We start from the raw sequence: 13,842 nt of genomic DNA on the forward strand, positions 1-13,842 counted from the left end.
TGTGAATACATTGGGATAAATATATGTATTTTTAAAATTAATGTTTCCATTTCTTTGTACTGTGCTTAATGTGACTATTGTAAGGTTCCATTGTGGTTGACATCACAAGTCTATTAGACAATGCTGATATGGATAGTATACAGAGATGTTGGTTCTAGAGGGCATACTTAGGGAGAAAAAGGAATGTCAGTATTTTTGTTTGTATATCCTTAATTCTATTTAAGCTTCAGCTTGTTTCTCTCTCTGTGTGGCATGCTTTAGACAGTATACTTTATTTTTTATAGTCTTTTAGGTTTGCAGAAATATTGTGCAGAAATTACACAGACTTTCCATGTCTTCTTCTTCCCCTATTTCCCCTTGTTTTAAATATCTTGAATTGGTACAGCACATTTGTTAACAGTTGGTGAGTCAATATTGAACCATTGTTATTGAAGTCTGTAGTTGACATTGGAGTTCACTGTTTATGTTGTTCATTCTGTGGGATCTGATAAATAATTTAATGACATGTGTGCACTGGTACAGTTTTATGCAGAATAGTTCACTGTGCCCAGCCGTCTTCTGTGCTTTGTTTGTTCATTGTTCCTTCTGTGCCAAGCCTGGCGGTAGCTGTTCTTTTTATTCTCTCCATTGTTTTACCTTTTCCAGAATAGAGTAAGTACCCTTTTCAGACTGTTGTCTTTCACTTTTCTTTAAAATACATATTTAAGGTTCTTCCCTGTCTTTTTAAGTCTTGGATAGCTCATTGATTTTTACCATTGGGTAATAGTACATTGTATGGATATACCATAGTTTATTTGTCCATTAACCTAATGAAGGTCATCTTGGTTGCTCCCAAATTTGTGCAATTATGAATAAGGCTGCTATAAACATTTGTTGGAAATTAAATGGCAAGCATCATGACTGCTGGGCCATATGATCAAAGTTTATTTAGTCCTGTTAGAAACTTCCAAAGTTTCTTGCGAAGAGGCTAGGCCATTCTGCATTCCAGCTAGCAGTGACTGAGAATATCTATTGTTCCATATTTTTGCAGCATTTCGTATCATCAGTGTTTAGGATTCTGGCCCTTATAATAGAAGTATATTAATTTCTCATTGTTGTTTAAATTTCCAATTCCCTAATGACATGATATTGAACATTTTTTCTTATGCTTATTTGCCATTTGTGTATCTTTGAGTGAGGTATCTTCACATTTTTAAAGGGGGTTTTTCTAAATTTTGAGTTTTAACAGTTCTTTGTTTTGGATATTAACAGTTTTTTTTTTTTTTTTTTTTTTTGACAGGCAAAGTGGACAGTGTGAGAGAGAGACAGAGAGAAAGGTCTTCCTTTTGCTGTTGGTTCACCCTCCAACTGAGAGCAGAGGCAGAATGTGAAAGCAAGAGGGAGAGAGAGTAAGAGACAGCAAGAGTATGGGTTAGGGGTAGATAGCTCTTACCTGCTGATTCACTTGCCAAATGATTATTAATGGCTGGGGCTGGTCCAGGGACAGAGGCAGAAGCTGGGACCATATTCAAATTTCCCACATGGGTGATAAGAACCCTGTTACTTAACCTATCACCCCTGCCTTCCCAGGTTTTGCTCTAACAGGAAGCTGAATTCAGGAGTCAGAACTGGGAATCAGATGCAGGCACTCAGATGTGGGACAAAGGCTTCTTAACCATTAGGTTAAATGCCTACTCCCCAATAAGAATGTTTATCAGTCTGTGGCTTTTCTGCCCATTTGTTTTACAGGGTTTTTGACAGAGCAGACATTTTTAAGTTTAATAAGCCCAGGTTATCACTTTTTCTCTCATGGATCAGTACTTTGGTGTTATATGTAAAAAACCATTACCAAATCCAAGATTTTTTTTCCTATTTTATCTTATATGAGTTTTATAGTTTTGTGTTTTATATTTAGGTCTTGCTTTATTTTGAAAGGTTAATTTTTTGTAAAAGTTGTAAGGTATGTATCAGGTTGTAAGGTTTGTGTCTGTATTTTTTGCCTGTGAATGTTCAGTTGTTCCAGCATTGTTTTCCTGGTAGAGTTACTTTTGCTTCTCTGCCAGCCAGCTGATTTTTCTGATGAAAAGCTTTGCAGATTGTTTTTTTAATCAGGTAGTACCTTCAAGGGAGTTTGTTTCTTGGGGAGAGAGTCATGGAGTACAGTAAGGCACAGAGATGAAGACCCTACAGAAATTAGGCCTGTGGTTTTCTACAGACATCTGTTTTAGTTAATTTCTGCCCAATAGCTATGGAATGCTTAATTACCATAAAAAACACACAATATTTCTTTGAGATTTCAAGTATATCTAAGTGACTTTGCTGACATCCAATCTGAAAACAAAGTGGTCAGTCTTTTTTTTTTTTTTTTTAATAGTCAAAAAGAACCGAGCTCCTTGTTTTTATTCTTCTTTTGTCTTTGTTGTGTGTCCAGAAAATAAGAGATTGAGTCTTACACACCACATTTTATGATTTCCTGGGTAGTAAATATGAAGATGGTCTAAAGATAATTTCATTTTGATTGAAGTCATTCTTCGAATAGCCTAGAGTTAAAAATTGGTACCAAGAGTGGAAAAGCAACTGAATTGTAAGCTGGAAGGTTAGCCCAGGAACATAATGTGGTTATCACAGCAACTGGCCACATAAATGACTGCTAGGCTAAACAAATGTTACCTTGATTACCCACTTGAAATTCCACCTTGAGTGATGTGGTAGATGAAAGGAGCCACGGTCAGAAATACAGTGTTTGAGGAAGAAACTATTTGCTATTTCTAAAGGTCACTTGTATTTCAGGAACAAAGTCTCGTATTTATCCAAGACCATAAAAATATATCTGAACTTACCTCATGCTCACTTCTTTGTTAAGCTTATGGCTCTGAACTATGGCTTGTTGAACTTACCCCATCTCAGAATTACCATTAGAGTCATTTTATTTTTTTCACAAAGCTAATCTTTATCCTCATGAAAAGAGGTATTTTTCACATATAATAAATCATACGTGATATTTCTCAGATCTTGTTTTCCTGGATAGGTTTTGGTGACACAACTGTTGGAGAGTTTTGCAAGGGAATGTCCTATAAGAGTTTGTTTTGTTTTGCTTTTAGGGATTTCCCTGAATTTGACTGATCTCACATGGTGTTATAATTTTTTGTTGGCATTTTGCTAGTTACATAAAGCAGAGACCATCCTACTTCCTATAACAATGCAGGATGTAGTGGTTTGCATTTTTTAAAAATGTTGCATGTGTGTCAGGAATTCCAGAGACATGTAGTAAAAAGAATCAGATTTTTCATTAAATAATATTTCCTATAAATAAAACTGACAAAATTATAATTTTACCCTGGGATATACATCAGGCTTGGAATTAATTTCATGGTGTTAAGTCTTTTCAACTTTTTAAATTTATAAGGTCTTTATGCTTTTAGACCACATTATTATTCAACTCTTTGGTTTCACAGTCAGTTCTACAATGACACCATATATATTTCTAAAATCACTGTGCTATGCGCAATTGCTCAGTAAAAACCAGAAGCCTTATGGGAGAAATTGGGCTAGGGACACAAAACAAAAGGCCTCATTATTGATGCACAATGAAAGATATAAATTTACTGAAAATAGTAGCACAGTTTTACATACACTAAATGATTAAGAAATTAACTACTACAATAAGTAAGAGAGTTTCCTTTTAAAGAGACCTGAGATTTACTTGTAGAAGTGTGCATCCGAAGAGATTCAGCTTGTGTGAAGTGGTGGAGGGAGGGTTATTTCAAGTAGGGTAGGTGAGTAAGCCCTGATTTGAATGCATATGTCTTACAGCACCTGGGGAACCGAGGAAGGTGGCAGATAACTGAAGTATGTTTTGTGTATATTTCTTTGGCTCCGTTCAGCTCAATGTAGTTTTTTGAATTCATCCCTGTTTCTGGGAGATAGAGTTGTGCAGGAGTAAATTCAGGATTTGCTCAATCTCAAGTTGTTCCCTAATATATCAATCACATGGGGATCAACTGTCATTTTGAAAGCAAGCATTACAGCAGAACAAGTGTTATAGCAGAACAAACTGTACACACTTTTGAAATGCTGATGGTAATATGGCTTTAAGTAGTGTTTTAGACATAACCGACCTAAATTAATTTTTACCCCAACCTGGAACCCACCTTTTAAGCATCTGTTCTCTGTGAAGAGGAACTGTATGGAAGCAGATTCTCATTTAAGGAGCTACCAAAATGCTCACTCATTGCAAATTTGCCTCTTGGCTACTGTTTGTATTGAATCTGTCACTAACTACATTGCCCTTTTCACATCACATTTTCTCCTTGCCTTTAGATTAAACAGTGTCCTTTGAGATCTGAGTTTAGCTTGGTCTTTCTATATGCCCTGTTTTTTCATGGACACTGGGTGATGCCGTTTCTAACCTGGCCAGTAGAAAACAGTCTGCCTTCCTGGCTGCTCTGCCTCCTGGGCACAAGTGAACTATGGCTCCAGAGTTGTCCCTGTGAGGTTATTTGAAGTTCCATCACAGGTTGACACTGGCTTCAAAAGAAACTCCTGGCTGATACCCTAACTCAGCTATTGGTCAGGTGCTAGGGGTGCTGGCTCCTTGCAGTCCAGAGTTGTTCTCATCACAGTACTCTGGACAAATACCACCAGTCAGACATAATTTGTGTTTGTGTGGTCTAGGTCTTAACTTCCATGGTGGCTTTCAGGGCCCAGAGTAAGCTAACAGTGTGCTCTGCTTCAGATATCCTAGCCAGTTCATTAAGCAGGGCCAGGCCACTCTCTCTTTACATCACCATGGGTAGAAAACACATTTTATCTAATGGAGAGAAAGAAGCTTTTTCTCAGCCCAGTGGCATGACTTGTTGCCTGACAGCCACGCAGCTTGCAGACTATACCTAGAATAGAAGACTTCTCCCACCTCCTCATAAAAGGCACTGCAGTTACTTCCTTGAACCGTCATCTCATGCCCTACGAAGTACATGGCTTTGCTATCGGGCCAGAGGCTTAGATGCATCAGAAAGACATAGAAGTCTGCGGCCAAGACCCAGCATACAGTGACATTCAGTGTCAGTACGGGGCAACAAGATACACAGCTCCTCCCCTGTCCACCCACATGTGGCTAGAATTTTTTAGAATAGTGTGAAGTAATAATGTTAATAGTAAGCAATCATGCTTTCATCCTTGTTTTAATGTCATTGTTTATGCCTTTCACCAATATGTTGGCTTTCATTTGCATTGGCTGCTGTTTTCATGTTAAAATTATCTTTGTGATCATTTAGTGAACTAAGACTTTTTATTAGGAATATTGTGTGAAGTTTTAGCCAGACAAATGGAGTTAAGTCAGAGGATGTTTCATTTGATTTAATCTTCCTTATGATTCTGAAGCAGAAATCCCATTTTAAATTCCACATATTTAAATTAACATCTTTTTCATCTAGTAAGTAGAGAAAGGGAAGAAAACAGTTCACTCTCCCTGGTTCTTCCTCCCATTTCCCATACTTTTTTTTTTTTTTCATTTTCAATTATCTTTATATACAGAAGATCAACTTGGTATATACCAAGTAAAGATTTCAACAGTTTGCACCCACACAGATACACAAATTATAAAGTACTGTTTGAGTACTAGTTTTACTGTTAATTCACATAGTACAACATATTAAGGACAGAGATCCTATATGGGGAGTAATTGTACAGTGACTCCCGTTGTTGATTTAACAATTGACACTCATTTATGACATCAGAATCACCCAAGGCTCTTGTCATGAGCTGCCAAGGCTATGCAAGCCTCTTGAGTGCACAAACTCTGACCTTATTTAGACACGGCCATAGTCAAAGTGGAAATTCTCTCCTCCCTTCAGAGAAAGGTACCTCCTTCTTTGATGGCCCTTTCTTTCCATTGGGATCTCACTCGCAGAGATCTTTCATTTAGGTCATTTTTTTTTTTTTTTTTTTTTTTGCCATGATGTCTTGGCTTTCCATGCCTAAAATACTCTCAAGGGCTTTTCAGCCAGATCCAAATGCCCAAGGGCTGATTCTGAGGCCAGATTGCTGCTTAGGGCACTTGATATTCAATGAGTCTGCTGTGTATCCCGCTTCCCATGTTGGATTGTTCTCTCCTTTTTAATTCTATCAGTTATTGTTAGCAGACATTGGTCTTGTTTATGTGATCCCTTTGACACTTAATCCTATCATTATGATCAATTATGAACTGAAACTGATCACTTTAAGATGGCATTGGTACATGCCACCTTGATGGGATTAAATTGGAATCCCCTGGCACGTTTCTAGCTCTACCATTAGGAGTAAGTCTGAGTGAGCGTGTGCCAAACTGTACATCTCCTCCCTCTCTTATTCCCACTCTTATATTTAACAGGGATCACTTTTCAGTTAAATTTAAACACCTAAGAATAATTGTGTGTTAATTCAAGAGTTCAACCAATGGTATTAAGTAGAACAAAAAAATACTAAAAGGAATAAAATACTAAGTTGTTCCTTGAAGTCAGGACAAGGGCTGATCAAGTCATTCTTTCTCATAGTGTCCATTCCACTTCAACAGGTTTCCTTTTAGGTGCTCAGTTAGATGTCACCGACCAGGGAGATATTTGTCCCTTTGGGACTGGCTTATTTCACTCAGCATGATGTTTTCCAGATTCCTTCATTTTGTTCCAAATGACCGGATTTCATTTTTTTAAACTGCTGTATAGTATTCTATAGAGTATGTATCCCATAATTTCTTTATTCAGTCTTCTGTCGATGGGAATTTAGGTTGGAATTTAGGAATTTAGGTGTCTTAGCTGTTGTGAATTTTAGCTGCAATAAACATTGAGGTGCAGACAGCTTTTTTGTTTGCCAATTTAATTTCCTTTGGGTAAATTCCAAGGAGTGGGATGGCTGTGTCATGTGGTAGGGCTATATTCCGGTTTCTGAGGAATCTCCAAACTGTCTTCCATAGTGGCTTTACCAGTTTGCATTCCACCAACAGTGGATTAGTATGCCTTTTTCCCCACATCCTCGCCAGCATCTGTTGTTAGTTGATTTCTGTATGTAAGCCATTCTAATTGGGTGAGGTGAAACCTCATTGTGGTTTTGATTTGCATTTCCCTGATGGCTAGTGATCCTAAACATTATATCATGTGTCTGTTGGCCACTTGGATTTCCTCTTTTGAAATTGTCTATTGAGGCCCTTGTCCTGTCTTTTAAGTGGGTTGTTTGTTTTGATGTTGTGGAGTTTCTTGATCTCTTTGTAGATTCTGGTTATTAATCCTTATCAGTTGCATAATTTGCAAATATTTTTTCCCATTCTGTCGGTTGCCCTGCACTTTCCTGACTGTTTCTTTTACAGTACAGAAACTTCTCAATTTGATGTAATCCCAATTGTTAATTTTGGCTTTGACTGCCTGTGCCTCTGAAGTCTTTTACAAGAAATCTTTGCCTGTGCCTATATCTTGTAGGGTTTCTCCAATGTTCTCTATTAATTTGATGGTGTCAGGTCGTAGGCCTAGGTCTTTAATCATGTTGAGTGGATTTTTGTGTAAGGTGTAAGGTAGGGGTCTTGCTTCATGTTTCTGCATGTGGAGATCCAGTTTTGCCAGCACCATGTGTTGAATAGACTGTCCTTGCTCCAGGAATTGGTTTTAGATCCTTGATCAAATAAAAGTTGGCTGTAAATGTTTGGATTGATTTCTGGTGTTTCAATTCTGTTCCATTGGTCTATCCATCTGTTTCTGTACCAGTACCATGCTGTTCTGATTATAACTGCCCTGTAGTGTGTCTTGAAATCTGGTATTGTGATGCCTCCAACTTTGTTTTTGTTGTACAAGATTGCTTTAGCTATTCGAGGTCTCCTCTGCTTCCAAATAAATTTCAGCATCATTTTTTCCTGATCTGAGAATGTCTTTGGTATTTTGATTGGTATTGCATTGAATCTATAAATTGCTTTTGGGAGAATGGACTTTTTGATGATGTTGATTCTTCCAATCGATGAGCATGGAAGATTTTTCCAATTTTTGTATCGTCTTCTATTTCTTTCTTTAAGATTTTGTAATTCTCATCATAGAGATCTTTGACATCCTTGGTTAAGTTTATTCCAAGGTATTTGACTGTTTTTGTATCTAGTGTGAATGGGATTGATCTTAGAAGTTCTTTCTCAGCCGTGGCATTGCCTGTGTATACAAAGGCTGTTGTTTTTTGTGCATTGATTTTATATCCTGCTACGTTGCCAAACTCTTCTATGAATTCCAATAGTCTCTTAGTAGGGTTTTTTGGATCCCCTAAATAAAGAATCCTATCATCTGCAAAGAGGGATAGTTTGAGTTCTTCCTTCCCAATTTGTATCCCTTTAATTTCTTTTTCTTGCCAAATGGTTCTGGCTAAAATTTCCAGTACTATATATTTTTTAACTTTTATTTAATAAATATAAATTTCCAAAGTACAGCTTATGGATTACAGTGACCCCCCCATAACTTCCCTCTCACCTTCAACCCTCCCATCTCCCACTCCATCTCCTGTTCCATTCACATCAAGATTCATTTTCAATTCTCTTTATATATAGAATATCAATTTAGTATATATTAAGTAAAGATTTCAATAGTTTGCACCCACACAGAAACACAAAGTGAAAAATAATGTTTGAGTACTAGTTATAGCATTAATTCACATTGAACAACACATTAAGGACATATATTGAATTGCAGTGGTGAGAGTGGGCATCTCTGTCTGGTACCAGATCTCAGTGGAAATGCTTCCAATTTTTCCCCATTCAATAGGATGCTGGCCATGGGTTTTTCATAAATTCTTTAAGTGTGTTGAGGATTTCTTCTACAACCAATTTGCTTAGAGTTTTCATCATGAAAGGATGTTGAATTTTATCAAATGCTTTCTCTGCATCTATTGAGATAATCATGGTTTTTCTTCTGCAGTTTGTTAATGTGGTGTATCACATTGATTGATTTGTGAATGTTGAACCATCCCTGCATACTAGGGATAAATCCCACTTGGTTTGGGTGGATGATCTTTCTGATGTGTTGTTGAATTCTATTGGATAGAAATTTGTTGAGGATTTTTGAGTCTAAGTTCATCAGGGATTTTGGTTTGTAATTCTTTTTCTCTGCTGCATCTTTTTCAGGTTTAGGAATTGAGTTGATGCTGGTTTCATAGAATTTGGTAGGATTTCTCTCTTTAAATCGTTTTTGAATAGTTTTAGAAGAATTGGAGTTAGCTCCTTTTTAGATGTCTGGTAGAATTCAGCAATGAATCCAGCCGGTCCTGAGTTTTTCTTTGTTGGGAGGTCCTTTATTACTGATTCAATTTCTGTCTCAGTTATGGGTCTGTTTAGGTCTTCTATGTCTTTATGGTTCAATTTAGGTAGGTTGTATGTGTTCAGGAATCTATCCATTTCTAATAGATTTCCGAGTTTTGCTGGCATTCAACTCTTTATAGTAATTTCTGATGACTCTTTATTTTTGTGGTGTCTGTTGTTACATTCCCCTTTTCATCTCTGATTTTGTTGATTTGGGTCTTCTCCTTTTTCTAGTTAGTTGGGCCAATGGTGTGTCAATTTTACTTTTTTTTTTTTTCCAAAAAACTAGCTCCTCGTTTGGCTGATCTTTTGTAATTTTTTTTTTGAATTCAATTATGTTGATTTCTTCTATAATTTTAATTTTTTTTCTCCTCTTACTAGTTTTGGGTTTGGTTTGCTGTATTTTTTTCTAGATCCTTGAGATGCATTGATAGCTCATATCTATTAGATCCATTTTGTCTATAGTTTGATTATTCTGCTGTTTCCTTGTTGATCTTCTGTCTGGTTTATCTGTCCATTGCTGCAAGTGGAGTATTGATGTCTCTCAATAATATTGTATTTGAGTCTAAGTCTCCCTTTAAGTTCCTTAACATATCTTTTAAATAACCTGGTGCCCTATAATTAGGTGCATATACATTTATAATAGTTATATCTTCCTGTTGAATTGATACCTTAATCATTATATAGTGCCCCTCTTTGTCTCTCTTAACCGTTTTTGTGTTAAAGTTTATTTTGTCTGATATTAAGATGGCTACATTAGTTCTTTTTTGGTTTCTGTTGGAATGGAATATCCTTTTCCAACCTTTTTCACTTTCAGTCTGTATGCATCTTTGTTAGAAAGATGTGTTTCTTGTAAGCAGCAAATAGATGGGTTTTGTCTTTTAATCTTCTATTTCGATAATAAAATTTTTTACTGTTGGATTTTTGAGTTCCTGATTTTGATTACTTGGACTATTGCATATGAAACATTTTGTTAATGAGAGTAATCTTCAAACTGCATAAAGATTTTATAAAGTGTGTATCATAGTCCAAGATACATAAGGAACTAATAAAAAACTAGCACTTATTATGATTACCTTGTATCTCCAGTCCAGAAAAAGTATGTACTTGAGTGCTGAAAATAATTGTTCCTACAGAAACTGTTTTTTTTTTTTTAAATTATGTGACTAAGGCAAATAAATTCCCTCTGGGGGAAAATATAGATTTTGGAAATGATTAAGTTCTTAAACTATAAAATTTTGGAAATAAATATAAAGAAAGTGAGAAAGAAAGAGGCGCCGGCACCCCGGGTTCTTGTCCTGGTTGGGCCGCCAGATTCTCTCTCGGTTGCTCCTCTTCCAGTCCAACTCTCTGCTGTGGCCTGGGAAGGCAGTGGGGGATGGCCCAAGTGCTTGGGCTCTGCACCCTCATGGGAGACTAGGAGGAAGCACCTGACTCCTGGCTTCGGATCGGCACAGCGCGCCGCTCGTAGCGGCCATTTGGGGGTGAACCAACGGAAAAAGGAAGACCTTTATCTCTGTCTCTCTGTCTCACTGTCTAACTGTGCCTATCAAAAAAAAAAAAAAAAAGAGTAAGAATCTTTCATCTGCTGGTTCCCTCCCAAATGCCTGCAATGCCAGGGCTGGTCCAGGCTCAGCCCCTTACATGGGTGGCAGAGGCCCACACATTTGAACCACTCTTTGCTGCCTCCCAGGATACATTAGCAGGAAGCTGAATTGGAAGCCAAATAGCTGGTTTCAAACCAGCACTTTGAGTTGGAATGTGGGCATCTCAAGTGGCAGCTTAACCCACTGCACAGTTATGCTGGCCCAGTCACTCGGGTGATTGACAGAATGGTTATATGATGAAATTTAGCAGGGAGAAATGTAATTTTTGAGATTTGAAATAGGGGATATTAGACTTGATATTTGCTCCTAATGCAAATTTCTTAAGGGTTTTACTTGCTTTATATGGATATTTTGATGAGCAATATTAAATGGCAGCTAGAACAAAAATTCAGGCTGTAATGTAAACAATAGTGTGTTTAGGTTGTTGGGAGCATAGTGTGATTGTACTGGTAAGACCATGGCAGGAGGTCCAGTCAAGGACTGAATGTTAGCTGCAGACCCGGAAACTGAGAGCAGCTGTCCCCAGAGCAGCTGTGGAAGCTGTGAGCAGCCCATCAGTGGCCAGGGAACCAGGGTTCCTCCCCCAAAGAGCAGAAGCAGAGGTGGGGAGTTGTCTTGCTGTGATTTAAAGTGCCATCATGTGGAAGATGGCTAAGGCTTTGCTTTCCTGTTTGAAGACAACTAAAAAAAGTGGAAAAATATGTGCACCTAGAGGAAAGCATGTTCCTAACCATTGTGGAAAAAACTTCATGTCAATCAGAAGGATCCTGCTATAAAGCTCTCCACTCCGAGACTGGGTAGCTCCTTGTTGGGAGCAGAGCTTGAGGCCGGGCTGGCTGAAGGCAGGATCAGTGTCCTCAAGGTCTTCCTCCACTGGGTGGGAAACCTGGTCAAAGGGAACACGCAGAAACCAGCCTGTGCCTGCACACTGTGCAAGACTGTGTGAGAAGGAAGATAAAAGGTGGTTCCGTGCACAACCAGCCTGAGATCCAGCAGGTGCCATTTTTGCTGTCCCAAGGTCAACCCTACCTAGAGTGAGCAGATCCTCCCCTTTCAGGTAGGTTTTTGAACTCTCTACCTGTCTCTGAGGATTCATTCGGGTGGCGAAAAGTGAGCTCTTTTTTCAAACTGCCACAAGACCTGTGGTGCTGATCTCTCTGTCCTCCTTTCTCTGTCTTTCCTCCCCTACTCTTAACCCTTTCATAGCTTTATGCTTAATTCATCCCTTCACATGGGCTTCTGCCTTTGCTAATTCCATTAACTTGCACTGTCCCCTCATTTGTCACTCATACCCTCTTCTTACTCCTACCAGGCTGGCTTGGGGACTGCTCCTCACTGCCATCTGCCTGCAGGATGCAGATCAGGCACTGGTACTGCACTTGCCACACCTGGACTTGTGCGCCCACCTTGGTGGACTTTGAGCTCTTTCACAGCAGTGACGAGCTGGTAGTCTGATTTCTTATTGCAAACTGTTTTTTGAATGAAAAGGAATGGGGGCAAAGTCATTTGCTTCGTGTCCTCGTGTCTTGAACTCTAGATGCCTAATGAATTTTGGAAAAAGATAGAGGACTTGAATCTACTTGTTTCTTTCAGTTTAGGTCATGAATCATCATGGTTCTTAGAAACCCGTGTGGTTAGGATGTGCAGCAGCAGCCCTGGCCTCCTCTTCCTACCTCACTCCTGTCTCTCCCCTTTCTCCTGCTTTTCCTTCTCTCCTATTTTCCTCTCTCTTCTTCCTTTCCCTCCTCCTCTCTCTTGCTGGTCTCCATCTGTTGCTTCTCTTTACTCCCTCTTCCTCTGCTGTCCTCCCTTGTTCCTCCTTCCTTCTTCCTTCTCTCTTCCTCTTCTTCTCTCCTCTCCTTTCCTCTCCCACCCCCTCCTCCCTTCCACTCTGCTCCCCTCTCCTCTCTCTCCCACTGTCCCTTCCTCTCCCCCACCCCCATCCGTTCCCTTCCCTTCTCTTCTCTTATTTTTAAACAGTGAAGTTTCCTTCCACAGTGCTGTCATTGAGTTTGGAAAGGTTTTAAATGTTGTGAAATTCATGCCTCAGTTAACTGAGCCTGAGCATTTCCCAAGATCTCCTGTGCATCTCTCCAAACAGAGATTCCAGATGTCTATGTCTTAAGATTAGTATTTTTTCCCTTATTCAGTGTGGCAAAGGAGACTCAAAGACACCTTGTTTAGTTTCTACACATTTGTCTTTTTATTTACTTGTCTTTCTAGTTTTTGTGTTTTTGCCAGTCTTCTGATGTCAGCCATCTGTTGATTCTTTAATATTATAGTGACACAGGCTCTGTTTGTACTTCAGGGCATTTTACATTTTATGTTTGCCAAAAACATTCTGTTGTTTCTATGTAGTAAATCAAATGTGAGAATAACAAGAAGGCTTAAAAGTCTTTTCATGAGCAGCTTGATCTATTTGTTTCTGAATATATAAGCTGTTGTGAGGTTACTTACTTTTTAATTTTTTGTAGTAACAAATTGTAGCTAACATTTATACTTAATATTAAAAAGTAGATTTAATTTTTTAATATTAGTTGTGTTATTTTCTACAAGTCAATAACACTACTATGCACTTAGTTACTTTGCACACAATGGAAGCTTTACAAACAGTGCGGAAAGCTTGCATAGAATTCTACCTGAGAAGTTCTGTTTTCTTTTTATATAAAGAAGATTAATGTGCATGGATTTGAATAAATTCCCTTTAATGATTTTGCCTATTATTTCCTTACTGTATGATAAATGGCTACTCCAAACTACTTTGTTCTCTGAAGAATTTTTAAGACAGCTTAGATAATATTTTGATGCACATATTTGTTGCTTTTTAATTTTTGATTTATTGAATCATATCTTAAAAAACTTTCTTTTTGTCATGCCTTAGAGATAAATTGAAACATAAATACTTTTTTGCCTGCATTTTAAGATAGTAGTTTTGTATTTTCTTTTTTATAATTTATTTAGTTT

General features: G+C 38.0%; 1 protein-coding gene and 1 pseudogene across 1 annotated transcript in view; one reads left to right on the forward strand and one right to left on the reverse strand.

Annotated features, from left to right (window-relative positions):
- Window positions 1-13,842, forward strand: part of PRDM5 (PR/SET domain 5) — a 256,431-nt gene that overhangs the window by 43,343 nt on the left and 199,246 nt on the right.
- The window catches only part of LOC138843129 (mothers against decapentaplegic homolog 5 pseudogene), a 30,951-nt pseudogene that overhangs the window by 2,443 nt on the left and 14,666 nt on the right, over window positions 1-13,842 (reverse strand).

This window comes from Oryctolagus cuniculus, chromosome 8, assembly GCF_964237555.1.
Source record: "Oryctolagus cuniculus chromosome 8, mOryCun1.1, whole genome shotgun sequence".
Lineage (NCBI taxonomy): Eukaryota > Metazoa > Chordata > Mammalia > Lagomorpha > Leporidae > Oryctolagus > Oryctolagus cuniculus.